The sequence below is a fragment of the Chiloscyllium plagiosum genome, unplaced genomic scaffold (assembly GCF_037043375.1).
Source record: "Chiloscyllium plagiosum isolate Xiang-an unplaced genomic scaffold, Cpla_swu_hap1 HiC_scaffold_10, whole genome shotgun sequence".
NCBI lineage: Eukaryota > Metazoa > Chordata > Chondrichthyes > Orectolobiformes > Hemiscylliidae > Chiloscyllium > Chiloscyllium plagiosum.
Genome location: NW_028270148.1, coordinates 105,671,872 through 105,696,954, shown reverse-complemented (window position 1 = coordinate 105,696,954; position 25,083 = coordinate 105,671,872). Strand labels below are relative to the sequence as shown.

The 25,083-nt window shown below is 42.6% G+C and overlaps 1 long non-coding RNA gene across 1 annotated transcript in view; it reads right to left on the bottom strand.

Annotated features, from left to right (window-relative positions):
- Window positions 1-201: 201 nt before the first annotated feature.
- Window positions 202-25,083, bottom strand: part of LOC148149051 (uncharacterized) — a 59,250-nt gene continuing 34,368 nt past the window's right edge. Inside the window, exons 3-4 of the long non-coding RNA XR_015758315.1 lie at window positions 24,553-24,627; window positions 202-292 (exon numbers count right to left, since the gene is read on the bottom strand). This is a non-coding gene — a long non-coding RNA (uncharacterized LOC148149051). The remainder of the gene's footprint in view (window positions 293-24,552; window positions 24,628-25,083) is intronic.

Genomic DNA, 25,083 nt, shown 5'->3' with positions numbered 1-25,083 from the left:
CATCATATTTCCAAAGGCTGCGATGCTGGACAGGAAACTCCTGCCCACAGTTTAGAAAAGGTTTTTGTTTCTAATGTTTCACAAGATGAGAACTCTTTTCCTCACTATTGAGTCGTTCGCCTGTTCCCTTAGGTACCATGACCCTTATGGCCTGCTCATTCCAGTCAAAATCAAGATATTGATTTATCTGTGCAGAGTTCCACAGAATGAAACAATGGATTACTCACCTTCTTGGGCTGTAATGAATCCTTGCTTCGTGTCCTTGACATCCCTTCCTCATCTAAGCCTGGAACTGAAAAACAATGACTTGTTTTAATAATGTGCTTCATGACTGTTATTCTAGCTGCTGCCTGTGATTATAGATTTGAAAAAAGAAACAGATCACAGCACGCATTTAATTTTCTGGTGGGGTAATATCATTACCTTCTTTAGAAATTGTCTAAACTCACTCGATACTGCACAGTTTCCCCCTCACTGCATTCATGTTACTACAGCCTCATATCAAAGTGTTCATTTCACCTTGGAAATTTCACACTGATTCACATGAGGCTATAGGTTTCACATTATTGGCAGGGATTTATATCAGAAACAGTAAACCTGTATACAAGGTTAAGAAACTGTGGAATTACATACCCCAAGATCAGATCTTCCCTGTAGACAAGGGGCGGGAGGAGGGGGCATTAAAAGACTAGGAAAAGTCGGGGGGAGTGGGGTGGTGTTGGATCAGTTGACGGTGTCAGGTTTACGGTATCATGTGGTGCCTGAGTGTGTAGAGGGAGTCCTCTGAGTTTTATGTTTTTATTTTAAATAGAGTCAATCAAGGTCAGAAATCACACAACGCTAGGCTATAGTCCAATGGGTTTATTTGAAAACACTAGGTTTCGGAGCACAGCTCCTTCATCAGGTGCTAGTGAGAGAGGAAGATGTTAGGCACAAAATTTAGAAGGAAAAGATCAAGGGGTTATATAACTCATGCAAATGAATTAAACACACCTAAGATGGCTCTTAAATCTTTGATCAGTTAGAATTGAGGGGCAGGTTTCGACTGGTTAATATGCAAATCCCAGAATTTCTTTCAAGTCACTGCCCCAAGACATCTTGAGGTTTTATCAATCATTCAAAACCTGCACCTCCATTCTAACTGATTAAAGATTTAAGAGCCATCTTAAGTGTGTTTAATTTGTTCGCATGAGTTGTATGACCCTTTGATCTTTTCCTTAGAACTTCTGTGCCTCAGGTCTTCCTCTCTCACTAGCACCTGACGACGGGGCAGCGCTCTGAAAGCTAGTGCTTTCAAATATATCCGTTGGACTATAACCTGGCATTGTGCGATTTTTGACCTTGTCCAACCCAGTCCAAAACTGGCACCTCCACGTCATAATCAACATTATTTTCAATATTCCCTACAATAGTTGCCCAGGAGAACTGAATATAAATCACACTCTTTTACTGCCTCACAGCCAAATTCAACCTTGAAAACTTTCTGATGATTAAATCCACTTGGGAACAATACATTGGGGGAAAATCTTCCTCTTTCCTTTTGTTTCTGGATGTAGCAGACTAAAGGAGAGTATTTGGAAAACTGGACTGATGCCAAGTGACCAAGTGCAAGATGGTTGAGCAGTTTAAGAGGTAAAATAAATTTGACTCAATATGACATGGGTGAGGCAAGCAATCAAACATTCTCAGGTTAAACTCTTGAAGTATGCAAATAGTGGGCCCACCGTCAGCTTCAGATCCTTTCTGCAACATTTTTTTAAAAAATCATCTCTTATTACCCAGTTAAGACTTGACCACTTAGCTATGGGTGTGGAGTCATATGTAGGCTAGACCAGGTAAAGATGGCAGTTTCTTTCCCTGAAGGGCCTTCGTGAACTGATGGGTTTTTCCTGACAATGGACTTATTATTAGACTCTTAATTGCAGACTTCTATTGAATTCGAATTCTACCATCTGCCATGGCAAGATTTGAATCCAGAACATTACCTGGGTCTCTGACCTGCTGTGCGTTTCCAGCACTATACTGTTGTCTCTGGATTAACAGTCCAGTGATAATACCATTAGGCCATCACCTCCTTGTTGCAGTATTTACCACCTCCGACTTCGCAATCAGCAGGGCTAATCCTCAGAGCCTTTACGCTGAGGTGTTGCTCATGTTATAGTGTGAATGTAGCTGATGCAAAAAGCCAACACCAAATTAGGTATGACATTGACTCAAGTCACAAGATATTATGGCTTTGATAACAGGTATTTGAAACTGTGTTTCATTCTAATTACAAACTTGGAAGGGATCAAGCTTGTGGAAGTGTTTGTGGTCTGGAGGCAAGATTCTATTGCAGATATTATTGTTTGGTTTCCTATCAGGCAGCCGCAAATTGACTGCAAATCATTTCATTTGGCACACACACAGGGCGGGGACCAGACTTAGCTGACCACACATTTCCAGCTCATCCTCCTACTTCCCACTAAGCAACTAAGGCTCCCCCCATAGTGACACCGACTTTGTGACTTTAAATTGAAGTGATAGACAAGTACAGAAACAGAAATTACTGGAGAGACTCAGCAGTTCTGGCAGCATCTGTGGAGAGAATGCAGAGTTAATGTTTTAGGTCCAGTTACTCTTCACCAGTAGCATCCTGAAAAAGGGTTATTGAACCTGAAATGTTAACTCCATTCCTTTCTTCACAAACGCTGCCAGACCTGCTGAGTTTTTCCTGCAATTTCTGTTTTTGGTTCCGATTTCCAGCACCCACAGTTCTTTGGTTTCGGGATACACAAGTGTTGAGTATTTATTTTATACCTGAGTGCTTCATTTTTGACATTGTGTTCAAAATGAATCATTTCTTCATAAAATCAAAATGAAATTGATGTTGACATTTTGGGTTTGAACACGTAAATCTGAGCATCACTTCACTAAAACTCAACCTAATTGATCTTCCCAGTGTGAACACAATTCAGACATGCTTACTAGCCTTCCAGGACCCTGTAGTGATAGAACTTTATCCTTTTGCGAGACACTTCCTGTTTCTTCATCTTTTAGTTTGATATTGGCACTTCTCTCCTCTCTCTCTCATCCTGCCATCAATTCAATCTGACACTCTTACCTCCATTCAGTCAGTTTCAGTTTCTACTCCAGTCTATGCTGCTAATTCCTCTCATTGTCCCCCTAGCCTTGCTCTGCAGTAAGCAGGCAGGGAGGCAATTGATAAGTTGGTCTTTGTTTTGAGAGTAGAGGGGCTAGGGATTCTCATCGCAGTTGTAAAGAACCTTGGTGAGACCTGGAGTATCGTTTGCAGATTTGGTCTCCTTATCTAAGAACAGTTAGACTTGTCTCAGAGGGAGTGCAGTGAAGGTTCACCATATTAAACCCTGCGATAACACGTTTGTCACATGAGGAGGGATCAGCTTGACTGGGCTTCTGTTCACGAGTTTAAAAGAATGAGAGAGGATCTTATTGACATGTGTAAAGTTCTGACGGGACTGGAGAGGCTGGATGCAGGAATGGTGTTTCCCCTGGGCTATGATTCCAATAAATGGAGCCGTATTCTCAGGATATGGGGGTAGACCATTTCAGACTCAGATGAGGAGAAATTTCTTCATTCCAGTTCACTAATGCCCTTCAGGAATGGAAACCATCATCCTTACCTGGTCTGGTCCAGACCCACAGCAATGTGGTTGACTCTTAACTGTCCTCTGGCAATGGGCAATAAACACTGGACGGTGGTGAACCTATAGAACTATGGAAGCCATATCGCTGAATATATTTAAGAAAGAAATGAATACTTGGCTGGAGACTAAAGGTTTCAAGGGTTATGGTGAGAGAGCAGGAGAATGACATTGAGACAGAGGGTCAGCTTGGATTGTATTGGATGGCAGAACAGACTAGATGAGCCAAATAGCCTACTCCTGCTCCTACTTTGTGTTTCTACCTAAGTTAATACCAGTTTAAAGCTTAGAGACAAACAGTGGGAAAATTGAGAGGGGAGGGGATGGATAGGTAGTGGACCAGAGTTAGAGCAACAGATGTTCAGGTGGAGGTCAAGTTTTAAGGAGGTTGCAATAATCAGTTAGGGGAAAATTATGGAGAAGTGTAGGTTATGAAGCTCATTGAGACAAGAAGTCAAATGGTAGGGAAAAAATCATGAAGTTAACACCGGATGTGCCTTGTTTACTTCAATTCTTTACACATAGGGTCATATGACCATTAGACGTAGGAACAGAAGCAAGCCATTCAGCCCATTGAGTCTGTTCTGCTATTCAATGAGACATGGCTGATCTGATAATCCGGAAATCTATCTTTTCTCCATTACCCTTGACTCCCTTACTGATTAAAGATCTGTCTGTCTCAGCTTTGAGTATAATTAATGACCTAGAATGTGCAGCCCTCTGCGATAAAGAGTTGTTACAGATTCATTACCCCACATGAGAAGAAATTCCTCTTCATTTCTGTCTCAAAAGGGGAATGTTAGTATCCTTCTCCTATTGTACTTTTTCTACGTGCCTATTTTTCTCTATTCCTTCAAGAGACATGGACTTTGCTGGTTGGGCCAATATTTATTGTCTCTCCCTCGTATCCCTTGAGAAGGTGGTGGTGAGCTGTCTTCTTGGATTGTTGCAGTCCATGCGGACTAGGTACACCCAGTGCAGTCTATGGGGACTGGGTACACCCATGGTGTGTAGATTGGAGGAGGACTTACCTGGTGGTGCCCAGTACAGAAATCCTGCAAAGAGGTCACAGTGGCTCAGTGGTTAGCACTGCTGCCTCACATCACCAGGGCCTTAGATTCAATTCCATTCTCAGGTGACTGTCTGTGTGGAGTTTGCACATTCTCCCCCAGTCTGTGTGGGTTTACTCCAGTTTCCTCCCACAGTCCAGGTAGGGTGGATTGGCCATGCTAAATTACCAATAGTGTCCGGGGTGTGTAGGTTAAGTGGATTAGCCATGGGAAATGCAGGGTTACAGGAATAGGATAGGAGGGGTGGATATGGATGGGATGCTCTCCAGAGGGGCAGTGTTGACTCGATGGGCCGAATGGCCTCCTTCCACACTGTAGAGATTCTATGATGAAGGTAGCTTACAGAAAGAAGAACTGCACTGAGCTAAGACTGGTTACATTATAACAGGGATACATCATTCTGTTACATATTTTTAGAAACATTCCATACTGTATCATACAATTCTGCTAATTAAGAAAATACAATTTTGACTGGCAGCCAATTCCCAAACTTTCAAAATCCTCTTGACATTTTTGAGTAAGAGGATCAAGCAGGTCTTGATATCGTTCCAGTAAGTATTTTCATTAGTAACGTTACAATGCCATTTAAATCAGATGCAGTTAATTATATTTAGTCCATCTAATTTACCCAGATATTTTTAGTGCAGGGTGTCTCCAATTTCTCCATGTCCGACTTACGAATGCTCATACATACAAATGTGATCCCAGACCGGGGTGTAACTTTATAGAGCTAACATATGAACATTTCCTGTGCTTACAAACAGCTCCTTTCCATTGTTCTCCACTGGACTCTGATTTGTGTACAAATCAACTTGCTAATGGACACCAGAGTGGAGCTTGTTCACTACACGGCGACTGCCTGCATTTGCAATTAATTTTAAATATTGAATTGTATTCGCTTCCATCACTACCTTTGGGCTGGCAGAGGTAGTGGTGGAGACGTGTACAATATCGTTATTTAACAAATATTTGGACAGGTATATGGATGGGATGGGTGTGGAGGGATATGGAGCAAACATAGGCAAATGGGATTAGATTAATTGTGAAAACTGGGAGGCATGAACAAGTTGGGCTGAAGGGCCTGTTTCCATTCTGCTGACTTCTGTGACTCTAACTGAAACAATTACCATTTTAATGCACTGATCCATAAAATATGACTGAATTCTCACGTGGCCCATATATAATAATGTACCATCTTCTTATTAATAATGTTTTATCAGTGATAGGTAAACAAACAAGACAAAGGATGACATGTACTGCTCTATTCACCAAGTAACAAGCCATTGTAAGTTGATGTTCAGTGTTTACATCATCTCTTTCAATTCTCTACCCGAGAATAGGTTCCACTTGCAGCTTTGCTGTGTTTATCAAAGATCAAGCGGGTCTTGTTTTGGTCCTGAAACCTATCAGCCAGAACAGGGGTCAAACTTCATGTTGATACCAATCTGGTCCACACCAGCTCTCCAAACCGTTGAACAGCAATCCCCCAGCACCTCCCAATGTAAGGAGTATATCTATTTATTTTTGTACCTTTTAAAACTGAGAGATGAGATATAACTGTTTTGTAACTTGGTTGCATGATTTGAAAGGAAGGAATCTGACACCCATTGTAAATCCTATTTGTGTGACTGTGGGTACCAGTATTATGCAGATGAACTGGAGTTGAGTGGTTGTTCACAACTGAAACTGATTGGTGTGGACTAGGGATCAATTACCAATGACAAAAGTCCTCTGCATGCCAATGACTATGTGATTGATCATCAGATAATTGAACAGTGTGGGTTCAGACCAGAAGAGAAGCCAGCTGGTCTGTAGAAGGCAAAAAGTCTCTCTGTCTCTCATGCAGTTCTCTGCAGTATGTTATGGACCAGGCCACATCCCTCAAAACATTTCAAAAAGGTAATCCAGACCCTAATGTTTCCTGTTGCTTTAAGCAGGTGTAGAGTGGATATTCCAGGAGGGATACAGAAGGTCCAACCATTCAGTTTTAAACAAAACAGAATTTATTTACACACAAACAAAGGAGAGCAGAATATAGATTAACATTATTTATCTGAAAACCCAGTCAACGCTACTGCACCTTAATGATGCTCTTCCAAATACTTGCAACATAACCCTGTTGTCAAGAAGAAGATAAAATCAAACACAGGTTCTTACAGGAGAGATGTTAGAGATTTAGCATGGGACCTTTTTCCATTGTAGCTGTTTATTTCGATTCCACAGCTTAAGTTGACCAGCAGCCCTGAAGAGCCAGACTGCTAAAACCAAAACAAACCAGAGAGAAGCTGAGCTGGCCACTCCCCTTTCTTTGTATAAGTGGTTTTTTTTAACTTCTTCAAGTAGATAAACCCAGACGTAGCAGAACCTCTGCGTTTACGACCCGTCTGAAAACAAAAAGCCAAGGACAACATAATCTTGTTAAAGGAGCAGCATTGTCACAGGTAAGCCACTTTAAACATAAAGAAAGGCCCATGTATCTTCCCTCAGCAGATGCTGTAAGTTGTGACTCTGAATAGGTAAGTCAGAAATTGTTTGTAAGTGAGTCAGCCACCCTGTGCCTCCCACAAACTAGTGGGAACATTCAGAAATAGGGAGCTTGAGGGGAAACTTTGTTCGTGAGATCTGTTGGGTTAGTTCTTGCTGATCCAAATACTACAGGACATTTTTTTAGCTTTCACTCCACCCATATTTGTCTCCCATTTATATTTTCCTGTCTGTAGAAGACAAGCGGTGTTTACAAGGGGTTTTAGAGTTATCTTTAGTAGAATTGTATGCCATCTCTTTATAACTGTGTATAAAGGCGAATTCCTCACTGTTTTGCCAGACTACATTCTCATTAGAGAGAGATGACTGCTGGTGGTTTAACCTGAGAGTCACCATGCCTCAGGCAAGGGGTAAGGTTGAGAGCAGGAGTTGAACCCACACTGCTGGCATCAGTCTGCCATAACAAACTTGGCTATCCAACCAACTGAGCGAACCAAACCCCTTTCTCTAGCCAGAATCCAATTAGCTACATTAAATCATAGGTTTTATAAAATACAGCAACGTTGCTGAAATTCTAAGTTCCCGTGTACTGCTTGTATTTTTGACCCTCTACTGAGAAAACTAAGAGGAAATATTCCTTTAGCGAGGCTGAATGTGATTTAGCCACTGCTGGGTTGACATTTTAGATATCCACCCCCCTCAACACTGGCCTGAGAACAGCATGAAGCTTAAAAACACAATGAAATGCAGATTTTCATGCCCATTATCTATGTCATATGGATGCCCTCCTTTCTCCATTAAACTTTAGGCCCTCATGTCTAGTCATAGAAAACAGGCAAATGCAAGAATTAATGACATGCCATCCCTTTTCCCTTGGCATCAGTGGAGGCTGTATCTCAAGGTTGATGTCTGTCCTCATGGCTGTTGGCTTTGAACTGCACCAGCAGGGTTGGCCAACTCAGGAAGTGTATTTGCCATAGACGCTAATGCCCTTCATTGTCTTCCCTCATTGCAGGGCTAGTTCTAGGGCAGTACTTTCCAAGTAAACATTGTCAACTGCTGATGATAAGCAAATCCTTAGATTAAACTTCGATTGAACTTCTTCAGCGTCTGACTTGAGACACCCTGAGGATGAAACGAGACAAAGAGAGGAAAGTAATCCGATGCAGCCAGAATGTCTAGACGGGGCTGGAGTGGGGAGGTACTGGCTGACTCACTAAGTGAGTGTCACCCCTTGGAGGCTGAGCACTGTAAGAATCCTCACACTGTCGTAAACCAAGCAGGGGATGATGGAGAAATGGGTGATTTCCTGCAACGGTTGTGTTGCTCATCTCCGTGAGGGAATGATGGAGGCTTCTTGATATGATTCCCCCAAGGGAAGTAAAGATGCTTTTATGAGCACTTTTTAAAGCCAGGTTTCTAAGAATGCTGCAAGACATGCTTAACTTAAAAAAAAATCAACTTATTTAAGATATATTTCCCACTATCTGAAGCAGCCAAAGCAATTAAACTCTACTGAGTGCTTCCCTCACTTGCCTGTACAATGTTTAACTGGTGAGTGAGATGCAGTTTGCCTGCACGGAATACAGGCTGAAGCTCCCTCTCCAATATCACTATTTGCAGTCCTATACCAAGTCATTCAAAAAGACAGCTCCCTACTACCCTCTCAAGGAGCAAGGGGCAATCAGCAAATAAAATCACCAGAGGAGCATAGGACCCTTCCCTCATTAGAGAGAACGACAACCAGTGGTGAGTTTAAACTGAGGGTGTCCACATCTCAGGTGAGAAGTGTAGTAATGTCAGCCCTGTTGGCATCAGTCTACATTGCAAACCAGCCATCCATCCAAATGAGCTAAGCAATGGTCAGGGATGGGAAATAAATCCCTCATGTCATAAGAAAGTAGGACACGGGTAATGTGATACTGAAGAATCCACCAGAATGTTTATTCCAGCTTCACAAGCATTAGAACTGCAGACACAGAGTGTCGGCTTCAAATTACACTATTCAAATACAAACAGCCTTATGCTTCCAGCAGCATCTCACGCTTCAAGTGGCCTCAGTGAAACTGAAAACTATGACCTTGACACCCTCAAGCCACGTGTTACGATGATTGTATGATGAGCATGTCTCTTCAAAATATACTGCATACAAGCACAAATAGGACATTGCATACAATTCTGGTCGCTATTCTATAGGAAGAATGTTCTTGAACTTGAGAGGGTGCAGAAAAGTGTTATGAGGATGTTGCCAGGACTGAAGATGAGCTAAAGGGCAAGACTGAATAGGCTGGGGTTTTTTGACCCTGGAGCATCAAAGGCTGCTGCGGTGACCTTATTGAAGTTTATCAAATGATGATGAGGGACATAGATAGGGTGAATAGCCAAGGTCTTTTTCCTGGGGTGGGGTGTCCAAATCTCGAGGGCATAGGTTTAAGGTGAGGGGGAAAGATTTAGTGAAAAACCTGAGGGGTAACTTTTTCACGCAGAAGGTGGTGCGTGTATGGAAGGAGCTGCTAGAGGAAATGGTGGAGGCTGGTACAATTATATAGTTTAAAAGGCATCTGGATGGGCATGTGAATAGGAAGGGTTAAGAGGAATATGAGTCAAGTGTTGGCAAATGCGACCAACTCAGATTGATATGTCTGGTCAGCATGGACAAGTTGGACCAAAGGGTCTGCTTCTGTGCTGTAGGACTATATGCTTTCTGCATTGTCACAGAATCAGTGTAGAAGGAAGCTTTTCAGTCCATAATGACTGTATCGGGTAATCAAATGAGCATCAAGAAGGGCTTATGCCCGAAACGTCGATTCTCCTGTTGCCTGGATGCTGCCTGACCTGCTGCGCTTTTCCAGCAACACATTTTCAGCTCTGATCTCCAGCATCTGCAGACATCACTTTCTCCTCCATCATTACCTAGTGCCAACCTCTTGCTTTCTTCCCATACCCTTTCATTATACTGTATATACTCGAGCAATAGTTGATCTCATGTAAAAGTTGGCCCCCTATTTTTGCCCAAAGTAGCCTGGGGTTTTCCATATATCTTGTGTAAAAGTCAAGCCTAGTTCTTCACAGATAACAGATCAATGTTTATGAGTCAGTGTGCCGGCCGTCATGTCCTGCTCTAGCAGTCCAGTCTGCCGGTTGTTCCACACTGCTCCTGGTCTTCCAGTCCATTGGCTGTTGCGTTCCACTCTAGGTTTTCAGAATTACCATAACTTATTTCTTTCTCTTTACTAGTTTCGAGATCCTCGTTTCGAGATCAGTTGGGCTTCTGCTAACAATGCGGTTTGAATTTTGACAGGCATGAATTTCAGCCCCTCAAAAGTAGTATCCATGTAATAATCAACCCCAGAAATCTAACTTCAAAAAGTAGTCAAAACAATTTTGACTGTTACTTGAGTATATACGGTAATTCTATCCAAATAATTTCCAGTGCTTCAATCCAAAGAATATCTCCTTTAAAACTAAACATGCTTGATTTATATATACATTTATGTCATGAGCAATAAGAGAGTTGAAGTCTAAAACCCATCAGAACTTACATCAGATGCAATATTTCCTGAATAGACCGGCAATTTGCCTTGATAAGAAATGATTTAATATTAGAATTTGGTTAAGCCTCATGAAACCTAAGGAGAAAATTTAAATAATTGGCCAGCCTGGGCATTGGTTTGCTAGTGACACTTTAAATGCTCATTGGATATGCTTTGTGTTGTGGAGTTCATGAACTTAATGTGACAGTTTATTGATATTTCACAAATGGAGTTAACTTCCATCACTGTGATGGTAACTGTTGACAAACCCTGTCAATGGAAAAGTGCCAATGAGTGCTATCAGAAATCCCAGTATCATAGATATATGTGCAAGATTGAGGCGGAATCTGAAGCCTGTCAGAATTAACACTTGGTCATCACTCTCTTTCACAGCTTTCGTGCAATTTTGTGTCAGAAGTGTTTAAGAACAAGTAGACAGTTTAAGAGCTGTCATTATTAAAGTGCGTTTATTTCCTTTTAGTCCAGATTTTACCCCCCAAAACTTAACAATCTTAATACCTTGGCTCTGCCCTTTTCTTGCCAGCAGTTTAAATCATAGAATCCTTACAGTATGGATGCAGTCCATTTGGCCCATCCAGTCCACACCAATCCCCCCAAGGAGCATTCCATCCAGACCCCCCTCTCTATCCTATCCCTGTAACCCTGAATTTCCCACTGCTAACCCATCTATCCTGCTCATTATGGGCAATTTGGCATGGCCAATCCACCTTGCACATCTTTGGACTGTAGGAGGAAAGCAGGGTACCCAGAGGAAACCTGCGCAGACACAGGGATAATATACAAATTCCACACAGACAGTCGCCCAAGGATGGAATGGAAGCCTGGGTCCCTGGCACTGCAGGGCAGCAGTGCTAACCACTGAACCACAGTGCCACCCAAACCCAGAGCCAAGGCCAGGGGATATGTTGGTGTGCACCACAGTCCAGGAAATTCAGAGCAGTTAATACTTTTCAGTTTTAGTTTAAATCTTCAGGTAGTGAAAATGTTAGTTTGATTGGATTGACATAGAAGTTAAAATGAACAAACAATTAAGGCTTTGTAGGTGCGCACTTATTTTCATTCAACTTTGTGGAAATTTGGCAGTTCACTAGTATGCAGTTTCAGAGCCGGGTGTTTAAGAGTAATTGGTAAGATTAAAAATTCAATTACTCTTCATTTGATGGTGTTTATTTTTTGCAAGAGCTCTTATGTTATAAGGGTTGATCAGCCCAGTTACCTGGTTTGCAATTCAGAGTGATGCTAACAGCATGGGTTCAATTCTCGCACTGGCTGACGTTACAATGAAGGACTGTTCTTCCTTTGCCTGAGGCATGGTGACCCTGAGGTTAAACCATTACCAGTTATATCTGTCTAATGAGGGAACTTCTCTATGATCTTTTACAGTTAGACTAGCAGTGCTGGAATGGAACTTTTTATCAATTCACACTGTTAGTGGGGAATAAAATCTGTGGTATCTCAACAGTATGTGAACCCAATAGTACAGGATTGATTCACTTATGGCGTTCCATGTGATTCTGCATATTAGGGCAACGCTGTGGATCCGTGGTTAGCCAGGGACAAGGGTTTGATTCCTGCCTCGGGTGACTGTCTGTGTGGAGTTTGCACACCCATAACATATCTGTGTGTGTTTCCTCCCACAGCCCAAAGGTGTGCAGGTTAGGTGGATTGGCCATGCTAAATTGCTCCATTGTGTTCAGGGATATGCATGCTAGTAGGATTAGCCATGGGAAATATGAGGTGGGGTCTGGATTAAATGCTCTTCTGAGAGTAAGTGCAGACTTAATGGGTCAAATTCCTGCACTGTAAGGATTCTATTCTGGGTATAGTGTCCTCAAGTGACTATTAGTTTCAGTGAAGTGATGATGGAGGGCACTAACATTTTCACCACTATTACTGCAGCAGAACCTGGGTTTTTATGCTTAACCCCAGGAGAAGCTAGCTTTCTGAACAATGAGTTATGAACCTATCTTTTAACTTATTCATCATGGTACCTCTGTATATGCTGTATGGATACTTCAGTTCTCGTTTGTCCAGCTCTAGCAGCGGAATGTTAACCAAATCTCAGCCAATGATGCTTCACTTCTTCCAACAACATACTCAGAAATTATGACAAAATTGGAATTCTGTGCCATTGTGATTTCGCAATAAACAAGAAATTCAACAATCAGGCCTTTAATTTTGTGAAATATCCAACGCTCTCAATGGAGTGATTATTATCAAACAAAGTTTGACACCAAGCCATGCAAGGAGAAAGCTATATTTGGAAATTGCAATCACTGATTACAAAACGAACATTTATGTAATACAGAGACTATGAGAATCATTAATTATCAACCAAATTCACTGACAATGTTTGTATACTCTCCATCGTCCAATGTTGACATAGAAACAGCATTGAGCATGAATTTTTGAATGCTATTTGAGAAAACTTTCGACATAGGGTATACATGAATCCACTTTCCCACCAAAGTCTTTGGCAACAAAATTAGGGCATTGGATTTAGTTGGTTGTGTTCTTAACTCCCTGAAAATGATGGATTTTAGTTGCGTGAGAAGACAAAGATTTAGAAATTTCAAACCTGACTCCAAACTGTCTTGAGTCGAAGAGTGTGGTGCTAAAAAAGCACAGCCCATCAGGCAGCGTCCAAGGAGCAGGAGAATTGACGTTTTGAGCATAAGCCCTTCATCAGGAATGAGACTTTTGCTCGAAACGTTGATTTTCCTGCTCCTCCGAAGCTGCCTGACCTGCTGTGCTTTTTTAGCACCACACTCTTCGACTCTGATCTCCAACATCTGCAGTGCTCACTTTCTCCAAAGTGTCTTGATCCTGCCTGGTTATGGTTGTGATGGAAGGGGTTGGGGGCGAGGAGGCGATGGGGGCGTTAGGTCAAATGACATGTGCGAAAGCCATACTCAAGAGGCAGGTTAATTAATAACAGCATTTCAGGAGGCTGCTTTTCACTCTCAATTAACATCAACCAGGTTTTGCAGGCCTTGCAACACCCGGAAGGGAAAAGGATATGAGGAAGGCTGCATCCAAATCATAATCCTTGTTGTGGCACTGCATTTGATTAGATTTTTAGATTACATTACAGTGTGGAAACAGGCTCTTCAAGTCCACACCGACCTGCCGAAGCGCAACCCATCCATACCCCAACATTTACCCCTTATCTAACACTACTGGCAATTTAGCACGGCCAATTCACCTGACCTGCACATCTTTGGACTGTGGGAGGAAACCGGAGCACCCGAAGGAAACCCACGCAGACATGGGGAGAACGTGCAAACTCCACTCAGTCAGTCGCCTGAGGCGGGAATTGAACCCGGGTCTCTGGCGCTGTGAGGCAGCAGTGCTAACCACTGTGCCACTGTGCCACCATGCTGCCCACAGTGCTGAGGGGCTGAGGAAAAGGATATCAGGCCTAGTACATCAAGCTCATCTGATTCTGGCTCAACACTCACCAATCCCTCACACCCTTCCCATCTCTCATCCCCCTGTAGTGTCTCTGGAGAGTTTTCTTACAAACTTGAATGCACACTCCAGCCTTGATCCCAGTCAAAGCCCAAGTGTTCCTCCTGCAATGAGCAGTGAGATCAGGAGATCATTGTGCCTATGTGCAGGGTCCAAGGAAGAGCTACCAACTACTATCACCATTTCACTCATTTCCTTTCATCTTGGAAATATTTTCTTTTCAAATATACATCAACCAGGTTTTGCAGGTGCAACGGCTCCTGATGGAAACATGCCCACACCACAATCCCTCTCAATGGCCCCGGATCGAGATCCTTTCCTATATGCAGTCAGTCTCAATACCATATACCATCCCATGCCATAGAGTCATAGAGATGTACAGCATGGAGACAATCCCTTTGTTCCAACTCATTCATGCCAACCAGATATCCTAACTTAACCTAGTCCCATTTAAAAGGCACTTGGAGGGGTATTTGAATAGGAAGGATTTAGACCAGATACCCAAAATTAATCTAGTCCCACCTGCCAGCATTTGGCCCATATCCCTCCAAACCCTTCTCATTCATTTACTGTCCCAGATGCTTTTTAAATGTTGTAATTGTACCAGCCTCCACCACTTCCTCTGGCAGCTCATTCCATAGTATTTGTTCAATATAATGAGATAGATATGAAAATGTTTTGCAGCTTTGTAGCTGACTTGAAGAACACTTTGTGCTATTGTACAATTAGCTAATTTAGACACATGGATTCACAATTGAATAGAAATATAACATTGAGACTGGATTTGACACTTATACTTTTGTGGTAACATAAATTACTTCATTGTCACTGTAAGTCTTGTTCAAATGTCAACAATACACAGTTGCCAACTAATACGCAGCAAGGTCTCGTAAACAGTAGCAGTGAATCTAGCTTCATGAGGTATTTTCGATCATTTAAGTGCAGCAGCTTTATAGCTAATCCATCCTCTGATGGCTCAGCACTGCCTTATTGAAGTGTTGACCTCGGTCAATGTGCTCAAATTTCTGGAGTGGGATTTGAGACTTAGAGACAAAGCAATGCCACTATCAAACACCAGTCATTTACACCGCTTGGCATTGAGTGGTGCAGTCATTGCAATCAGAGATTTGGTTAAAGGGGACTACTAGGAATTGCCATTCTTTTTTCCCCCAAGTATAATCCATAAAATGTTCAGCACAAAAGTGCAGTTTGGTCCCAGCTTCAGATGAATCATGGACTGAAAAAAGGAGGTAATTTGTTATGACTCTGTTAGGACTGTTAGCATTTACGAGAAATCCAAACATTTGTTTTAACCAAAAGGACTACATCACAAGTTTGTGAGTATTTATTAAAGCTAAAGGTGAACTTTATTTTACATAAAATCAAATTAACAAATCAAATTGAGTTGACATGACAGCTTACACCCAGTTCTGAGGATCGGTCACGCAACCTGAAACGTTAACTCTGATTCCTCTCCACAATACTGCCAGACCTGCTGAGTTTTTCTAGCAATTTCTGTTTTTGTTTCCTTCGGTTTTTATTTGCCCATATATGTCAGTTTGTTCAGTTTACTTCTTAAATCCACATGGAATTCCCCCATACAATACTTTTGCAATAAACAAATATAGGACAGAGCAGGAGAGAGAGAGAGAACCTGCATAGTTATCGCCTTTGCTGTTTGAACTCGTGTATCGCTGGACATCGGAGTGCATCTGGGAAAATTAACAAACAGTGAAATTCACAACTAATCTTGGAGGAACTGTTGGGCAAAGTTCACAGCACAGAATCAGATAAGTTAATCGTTGTTTTAAGTCTGTCCAAGATAAAGGCAGCAGTAGTGAGTATAGTGGATTCTTTCTTGATTTTTTTTTTGGAGAAACGTCTCTTGATTAAACTTAAAATATAAACCATAGCTATTAATTTAATCTGGTGCAGTGTTTTGTAGAGGAATAAGGCGATGTTTTTTTCTGGGTCTGTAGATTGTGAAGGAGCAAAAATGGCCTTTGCAGTGATATGTACTACTTGTCAGATGTGGGAGTTTAAAAAGAGTTTAAGGGTTACTGCGGATTATATCTGCCATAAATGCTGTTGGATGCGAATCTTATCAGATCGAGTGGATCGGTTGGAGAGACAGATAGAAGTGATGAGGAATTTGCAACAGCAACAGTATGTGATGGATGGCAGTTATAGGAAAGGGGGGAGAGTCTCAGATACAGTCACATAGATGGGTTAACTCCAGGAAGGGTGAGAGGGGTCGGCACCTAGGCAGGAGTCTTTTGTGGATATACCCATTTCAAACAGGTATGCTGTTTTGGAAAATGTATGGGGTGGTGGATTCTCAAGGGAATGTAGCACGAACAGCCAAGTTTCTGGGATTGAGACTGGCTCTAATGTAATGAGGGGTACGTCGGCTTCCAAGAGATCAATTGAGTTAGGGGATTCTGTAGTCAGAGGTACAGACAGACGTTTCTGTGGCCAGAAGAGAAAAAGCAGAATGGTGTGTTGTTTCCCTGGTGCCAGGATCAAGGATGTCTCAGAGAGAGTGCAGAATGTTCTCACGGGGGAGAGGGGACAGCAAGAGGTCATTGTCCACATTGGAATCAACGACATAGGAAGGGAAAAGGTTGAGACTCTGAAGGGAGATTACAGAGAGTTAGGTAGAAATTTAAAAAGGAGGTCCTCAAGGGTAGTAATATCTGGATTACTCCCAGTGCTATGACCTAGTGAGGGCAGGAAAAGGAGGATAGAGCAGATGAATGCATGGCTGAGGAGCTGGTGTATGGGAGAAGGATTTACATTTTTGGATCATTGGAATCTCTTTTGGGGTAGAAGTGACCTGTACAAGAAGGATGGATTGCAGCTAAATTGGAAGGAGATTAATATACTGGCAGGGAAATTTGCTAGAACAGCTCGGGAGGATTTAAACTAATAAGGTGGGGGTATGGGACCCAGGGAGATAGTGAGGAAAGACTTCGATCTGAGACGGGTACAGCTGAGAACAGAAGTGAGTCCAACAGTCGGGGCAGACAGGGACAAGGTAGGACTAATAAATTAAACTGCTGTGGTTCTGTTCGCCGAGCTGGGAATTTGTGTTGCAGATGTTTCGTCCCCTGTCTAGGTGACATCCTCAGTGCTTGGGAGCCTCCTGTGAAGCGCTTCTGTGTTGTTTCCTCAGGCATTTATAGTGGCCTGTCTCTGTCGCTTCCGGTTGTCAGTTCCAGCTGTCTGCTGCAGTGGTCGGTATATTGGGTCTAGGTCGATGTGTTTGTTGATTGAAACTGTGGATGAGTGCCATGCCTCTAGGAATTCCCTGGCTGTTCTCTGTTTGGCTTGTCCTATAATAGTAGTGTTGTCCCAGTCGAACTCATGTTGCTTGTCATCTGCGTGTGTGGCTACTAAGGATAGCTGGTCGTGTCATTTCGTGGCAAGTTGGTGTTCATGGATACGGATCGTAAGCTGTCTTCCTGTTTGTCCTATGTAGTGTTTTGTGCAGTCCTTGCATGGAATTTTATACACTACTTTGGTTTTGCTCATGCTGGGTATCGGGTCCTTCGTTCTGGTGAGCTGTTGTCTGAGAGTGGCTGTTGGTTTGTGTGCTGTTATGAGTCCTAGTGGTCGCAGTAGTCTGGCTGCCAGTTCAGATATGTTCTTGATGTATGGTAACGTGGCTAGTCCTTTGGGTTGTGGCATGTCCTTATTCCGTTGTCTTTCCCTTAGGCATCTGTTGATGAAATTGCGGGGGTATCTGTTTTTGGCGAATACATTGCAGAGGTGTTCTTCTTCCTCTTTTTGCAGTTCAACACAGAAGCGCTTCACAGGAGGCTCCCAAGCACTGAGGATGTCACTTAGACAGTGGACGAAATGTCTGCATCACAAATTCCCAGCTCGGCAAACAGAACCACAACAACGAGCACACAAACTACAAATCTTCTCATAAACTTTGAAATTAAACTGCACTTATTTCAATGCAAGGGGCCTAACAGGGAAGGCAGATGAACTCAGAGCATGGTTAGAAACATGGGACTGGGATATCATAGCAATTACAGAAACATGGCTCAGGGATGGGCAGGACTGGCAGCTTAATGTTCCAGCATACAAACGCTACAAGAAGGATAGAAAGGGAGGCAAGAGAGGAGGGGGAGTGGCATTTTTGATAAGGGATAGCATTACAGCTGTGCTGAGGGAGGATATTCCCGGAAATGCATCCAGGGAAGTTATTTGGGTGGAACTGAGAAATAAGAAAGGGATGATCACCTTATTGGGATTGTATTATAGACCCCCTAATAGTCAGAGGGAAATTGAGAAACAAACTTGTAAGGAGATGTCAGCTATCCGTAAGAATAATAGGGTGGTTATGGTCGGGGATTTTAACTTTCCAAACATCAACTGGGACTGCCATAGTGTTAAAGGTTTAGATGGAGAGGAATTTCTTAAGTGTGTACAAGACAATTTTCTGATTCAGTATGTGGATATACCTACTAGAGAAGGTGCAAAACTTGACCTACTCTTGGGAAATAAGGCAGGGCAGGTAACTGAGGTGTCAGTGGGGGAGCACTTTGGGGCCAGCGACCATAATTCTATTCATTTAAAATCGTGTTGGAAAAGGATAGACCAGATCTAAAAGGTGAAGTCCTAAATTGTAGAAAGGCCAATTTTGACGGTATTAGGCAAGAATTTTCGAAAGCTAATTGGAGGCAGATGTTCGCAGGTAAAGGGATGGCTGGAAAATGGGAAGCCTTCAGAAATGAGATAACAAGAATCCAGAGAAAGTATATTCCTGTCAGGGTGAAAGGGAAGGCTGGTAGGTATAGGGAATGCTGGATGACTAAAGAAATTGAGGGTTTGGTTAAGAAAAAGAAGGAAGCATATGTCAGATATAGACAGGATAGATCGAGTGAATCCTTAGAAGAGTATAAAGAAAGTAGGAGTATACTTAAGAGGGAAATCAGGAGGGCAAAAAGGGGACATGAGATAGCTTTGGCAAATAGAATTAAGGAGAATCCAAAGTGTTTTTACAAATATATTAAGGACAAAGGGGTAACTAGGGAGAGAATAGGGCCCCTCAAAGATCAGCACGGCGGCCTTTGTGTGGAGCCACAGAAAATGGGGGAGATACTAAATGAATATTTTGCATCAGTATTTACTGTGGAAAAGGATATGGAAGATATAGAATGTACGGAAATAGATGGTGACATCTTGCAAAATGTCCAGATTACAGAGGAGGAAGTGCTGGATGTCTTGAAACGGTCAAAGGTGGATAAATCCCCAGGACCTGATCAGGTGTACCCAAGAACTCCATGGGAAGCTAGAGAAGTGATTGCTGGGCCTCTTGCTGAGATATTTGTATCATTGATAATCACGGGTGAGGTGCCGGAAGACTGGAAGTTGGCAAACGTGGTGCCACTATTTAAGAAGGGCAGTAAAGACATTCCAGGGAACTATAGACAGGTGAGCCTGACCTCGGTGGTTGGCAAGTTGTTGGAGGGAATCCTAAGGGACAGGATTTACATGTATTTGGAAAGGCAAGGACTAATTTGGGATAGTCAGCATGGCTTTGTGCGTGGGAAATCATGTCTCACAAACTTCATTGAGTTTTTTGAAGAAGTAACAAAGAAGATTGATGAGGGCCGAGTGGTAGATGTGATCTATTTGGACTTCAGTAAGGCATTCGACAAGGTTCCCCATGGGACACTGATTAGCAAGGTTAGATCTCATGGAATACAGGGAGAACTAGCCATTTGGATACAGAACTGGATCAAAGGTTGAAGACAGAGGGTGGTGGTGGAGGGTTGTTTTTCAGACTGGAGGCCTGTGACCAGTGGAGTGCCACAAGGACCAATGCTGGGCCCTCTACTTTTTGCCATTTACATAAATGGTTTGGATGCGAGCATAAGAGGTACAGTTAGTAAGTTTGCAGATGACACCAAAATTGGAGGTGTAGTGGACAGCGAAGAGGGTTATCTTAGATTACAATAGGATCTGGACCAAATGGGCCAATGGGCTGAGAAGTGGCAGATGGAGTTTAATTCAGATAAATGAGAGGTGCTGCATTTTGGGAAAGCAAATCTTAGCAGGACCTATACACTTAATGCTAAGGGTCCTAGGGAGTGTTGCTGAACAAAGAGACCTTGGAGTGCAGGTTCACAACTCCTTGAAAGTGGAGTCACAGGTAGATAGGATAGTGAAGAAGGCATTTGGTATGCTTTCCTTTATTGGTCAGAGTATTGAGTACAGGAGTTGGGAGGTCATGTTGCGGCTGTACAGGACATTGGTTAGGCAACTGTTGGAATATTGCGTGTAATTCTGGTCTCCTTTCTATCGGAAAGATGTTGTGAAACCTGAAAGGGTTCAGAAAAGATTTACAAGGATGTTGCCAGGGTTGGAGGATCTGAGCTATAGGGAGAGGCTGAACAGCTGGGGCTGTTTTCCTTGGAGTGTCGGAGGCTGAGGGGTGACCTTATAGAGGTTTACAAAATTATGAGGGGCATGGATAGGATGGTAGACAAAGTCTTTTCCCTGGGGTTGGGGAGTCCAGAACTAGAGGGCATAGGTTTAGGTTGAGAGGGGAAAGATATAAAAGAGACCTAAGGGGCAACATTTTCACGCAGAGGGTGGTATGTGTATGGAATGAGCTGCCAGAGGAAGTGGTGAAGGCTGGTACAACTGCAACATTTAAGAGGCATTTGGACGTGTATATGAATAGGAAGGGTTTGGAGGGATATGGGCCGGGTGCTGGCAGGTGGGACTAGATTGGGTTGGGCTATCTGGTCGGCATGGACGGGTTGGACCGAAGGGTCTGTTTCCATGTTGTACATCTCTTTGACTCTATGACTCTAAGTATGCCACAGTTCTCTGTGACTTATATTAAACTATTTTCAGTTCCAGCTATTGTGAGAAATGAAGCATCTATCCACCATCCTTTGATCTGGTGGCCTCAGTTCCTTGTCATGGTTAATTTTTCAATAAATCTGATCATTTTCTTTGCCACAAGTCTTGAGGAGGAGCACTGTACCTTCTTCCATGAGTTTAACACTAGATAGGTTTCCGACTTCTGATCCAACATGAAACTGAAATTGAGATTAAGCCACTTTCTGCACCATGAATGATGTTGACTGTGAACAGCAGAAGTTTAACTACCAATCATTTACTTGAACTACCTGTGAACTGTAACCTTCACATACCTATTCCAAATAGCAGCTACTAATTGGTGTGGTATGTTCTTAGCTGAATCCTGTTAACTCGTGGTATTTGGTACCTGTACAGGTGTGGAACATGATACAGGGGGTTTGAAATAGAACACTGGAATCAAACCTCCTTTGTCTTTGCATGTTGTCAGGCTTGCCTACCGATTGGAGGATACACCACTGTAGCACATCAACAGAAGAGGCTGTCCTAAGATCTCAAGAAGATTTATTACGTGATAGTAATAAGCACTGCTTCATTTGGTCAGGCATAATTGCTAGAACCTCAGGAAGATGGTACAAATACATCTGCTCCTCCCAAAAGCTGGACTCAAGCACTGCGTATCCATTTACAGATTGTAAGTGACATGAGCAGAATGGTGGAGCCAATGCAACATTACATCACCGTGTAACAATGAACATTAACATTAACGTTAATAAGGGGTGTCACGGTGGCTCAGTGGTTAGCACTGTTGCCTCACAGCGCCAGGCATCCGGGTTTGATTCCTGCTTCGGGCGACTGTCTGTGTGGAGTTTGCACATTGTCCCCGTGTCTGTGTGGCTTTCTTCCGGATGCTCCGGTTTCCTCCCACAATCCAAAAGATGTGTAGGTTTGATGAATTGGTCATGCTAAGTTGCCCATAGTGTTCAGGGATGTGTAGGTTAGGTGCGTTAATCTGGGTTGAATGTAGGGGAATGAGTCTGGGTGGGTTACTTTTTAGAGAGTTGGTGTGGACTTGTTGGGCTGAAGGGCCTGTTTCCATACTATAAGGATTCTATATGTATACTAACCCCTTCAGAAAAATGACCTTCTGCAACATTTGGATGGCTCAGCATCTCCTTTATATAGCCTCAACCATGGGTGGCATGGTGACTGAGTGGTTAACACCGCTGCCTCACAGCACCAGGGACCCAAGTTTAATTCCAGCCTCGGATGACTGTGCGGAGTTTGCACATTGTCCCCGTGGGTTTCCTCTGGATGCTCTGGTTTCCTCCCACAATCCAAAGTTATGCAGCTTTGGAGGATTGACCATGCTTAATTGCCTATTGTGTCCAGGGAACATTAGCATCAAACGTCTTTTGTCTTTGCTTTTTCTCAGACCTACCTACTGATTCCTATCCAGCAATAGATGGGTTAACCATGGAAAATGCGGGGTTATGGGGGTTGGGTCTGGGAGGGGTGCTCTTTGGGAGCTCTTGATGGGCCGAATGGCCTGCTTCCACTCTGTGGCATTCTATGATTCTAACCAGTTTCAATCCATCCTGGAGTGTAGGTTTCCAAACCTTAGGCTTGGGTTTTTGTTTCGATAGAATCTAGAAGTGTCAGTTTTCTTTCTATGTTTGCTTTTCTTTTTCCAATTTCAGTTTCTGTTTCCAGCTAGGGGCTTACATTGTTTAAACCTCTTCCCTGACTGTTTTACAGTGCTAGCTCTTCTATATTGACCTTTAGAGTGTAATAACATTCCAGCTTCTTTACAGTGCACTTATACAATTTCCTACAATTGAAACATGAACTCTTGAAATTAAAAAGTTATATTCTAAAACTAAAAAGTACAGTATTTTCTAAAACACATGAAGCATGGACTATGTATTTGCTTCACCCTAAGCAAAGATATAATAGCTGACAGATTGTTGGAAGCAGACTTCCTTACCGACGCAAAACAATAAGCAGTTCCCAAATGGACTGAGTTGAACATAAAATGAAATCCTCTCTCTACATAAATGATGCAATTCAACAAATGCTAGTCAAGGGCTTTGTCTTATGCATAATTACTTCAGTTTGAGCTTTTCTTTTATTTCCTACTGTTTAACAATGTGATTTGGACAGCAGCAGAAGTTGTCAGAATTTTAAGGCTGGAATGACTCTATTCAACTCCATTGGACGTGACTAAGAGAAATAAATGTGAGTCATAAGGAATTCATTAATCTGCCTTCCTTTCTCCTCAAAGGAACACTAAACAACATTTTGATAGGAGGGATCATTTTGTTGTATGTTGTTTTGCATCTTGTGTGCTTTAAAATTGGGCATATCCTGCTTAAAGCATCCAACATCATGCCACATTTTTCAGTTTGCAGAAATCACTGAAAGGGAGGAGAGTATAATCACCAGGGATGTGAAATTGAGAAATTTGCTGGAAATGTGGCTGACATATCCCCTAGTATTGATGGACTTAGAATCATAGAATCCCTAGAATGTGGAAAGAGTTGAGAGTGTGTTGCTGGAAAAGCACAGCAGGTCAGGCAGCATCCGAGGAGCAGGAAAATTGATGCTTCGGGCCAGAGCCCTTAATCCTGGACGTAGTTTAAGGATAACCATAAGATAAAAGGTAAGCCTTAGGACTGACATGAGGAGAAACTTCTTTAACGTCGATTTTCCTGCTCCTCGGATGCTGCCTGACCTGCTGTGCTTTTCCAGCAACACATTCTCAACTCTGATCTCCAGCATCAGCAGTCCTCACTGTCTTCCAGAATGTGGAAAAAGGCTATTCAGCTCTCTAAAACCATCCCAGACCTCTGTCCTATCCCGTAACCCCACATCCCTGGACACTCCGGACAATTTAGCATGGCCAATCCAACTAACCTGCACATCTTTCAACAGTGGGAAGAAACTGGAGAAAACCTGCACAGACACGGGGAGAATGTGCAAACTCCACACAGACAGTCACTCAAGGCTGGAATCGAACCACAGTCCCACCACTAAGCCACTGAGATGCTTCAACCTTGGGTCTTAAAAGAAATGGTCAGTGCGATAGCTGATGTGCTGGTTTTAGATTTCCAGCTTCAAGGAAAGTTTCATTAGATTGAAAAGCAGCAAATGTTACTCTTTTATTCAAAGAGGGATGGAGATGGAAAGCAGGAAACTACAGGCCAGAAAGCAGAACATCTGTCATATGGAAAATGTTAGAAGCTACTATTCAAGACACTACAGCAGGACATTTAGAAAAGGTAACATTACAGTGAACACGCTTTTAACATAGAAATCAGGAGCAGGAGTAAGCCATTCAGTCCCTTGAGCCTGCTCTGCCATTCAATACGACATTCTCCTTCATGATGCGCAATGTTTTGGCCTCAGGCTCATCATTCTCTGACTGAAGAAGTTTCTCCTCATCTCATTCGTAAGGCTTACCTCTTATGGTTATTCTTAAACTACGACCACTGGTTCAGGACTCCCCTGCCATCGTGAACATCCACTTGTTTGATCCTGTAAGATTTATTAAAAAAATCATGTTTAACCAATGTATTGGAGCTCTTTGCCAAATGAACACATACCATGGATAAAGGAGGCCTGGTGGATGCATTGCATGTGGGTTTCCAGAGGCATTTGATAAGGTTCAACAGCAAAGGTTATTGCAGGAAATAAAACCACACAGAGCAGAGGCTGTCATGTTGGCATGGATATAATATTGGCTAGTTGACAGGAAACAGAATGTAAGTAAAAAAAGGTCATGTTCTGGTTGGCAAGATGTATTGAGTGGTGTGCCACAGGGTTTGGTGCTGGGGCCTCGAATTTTTATGGTTTATGGAAATGGATTAAAGGATTGAAGGTATGGTCACAAATTTGCAGATGGCACAGAAATAGCTCAGAAAATAGGGTGTGAAGAGGACATAAGGAGACTTCAAAGGCATACAGATAAATTAAGTGAAAGGTCAAATATCT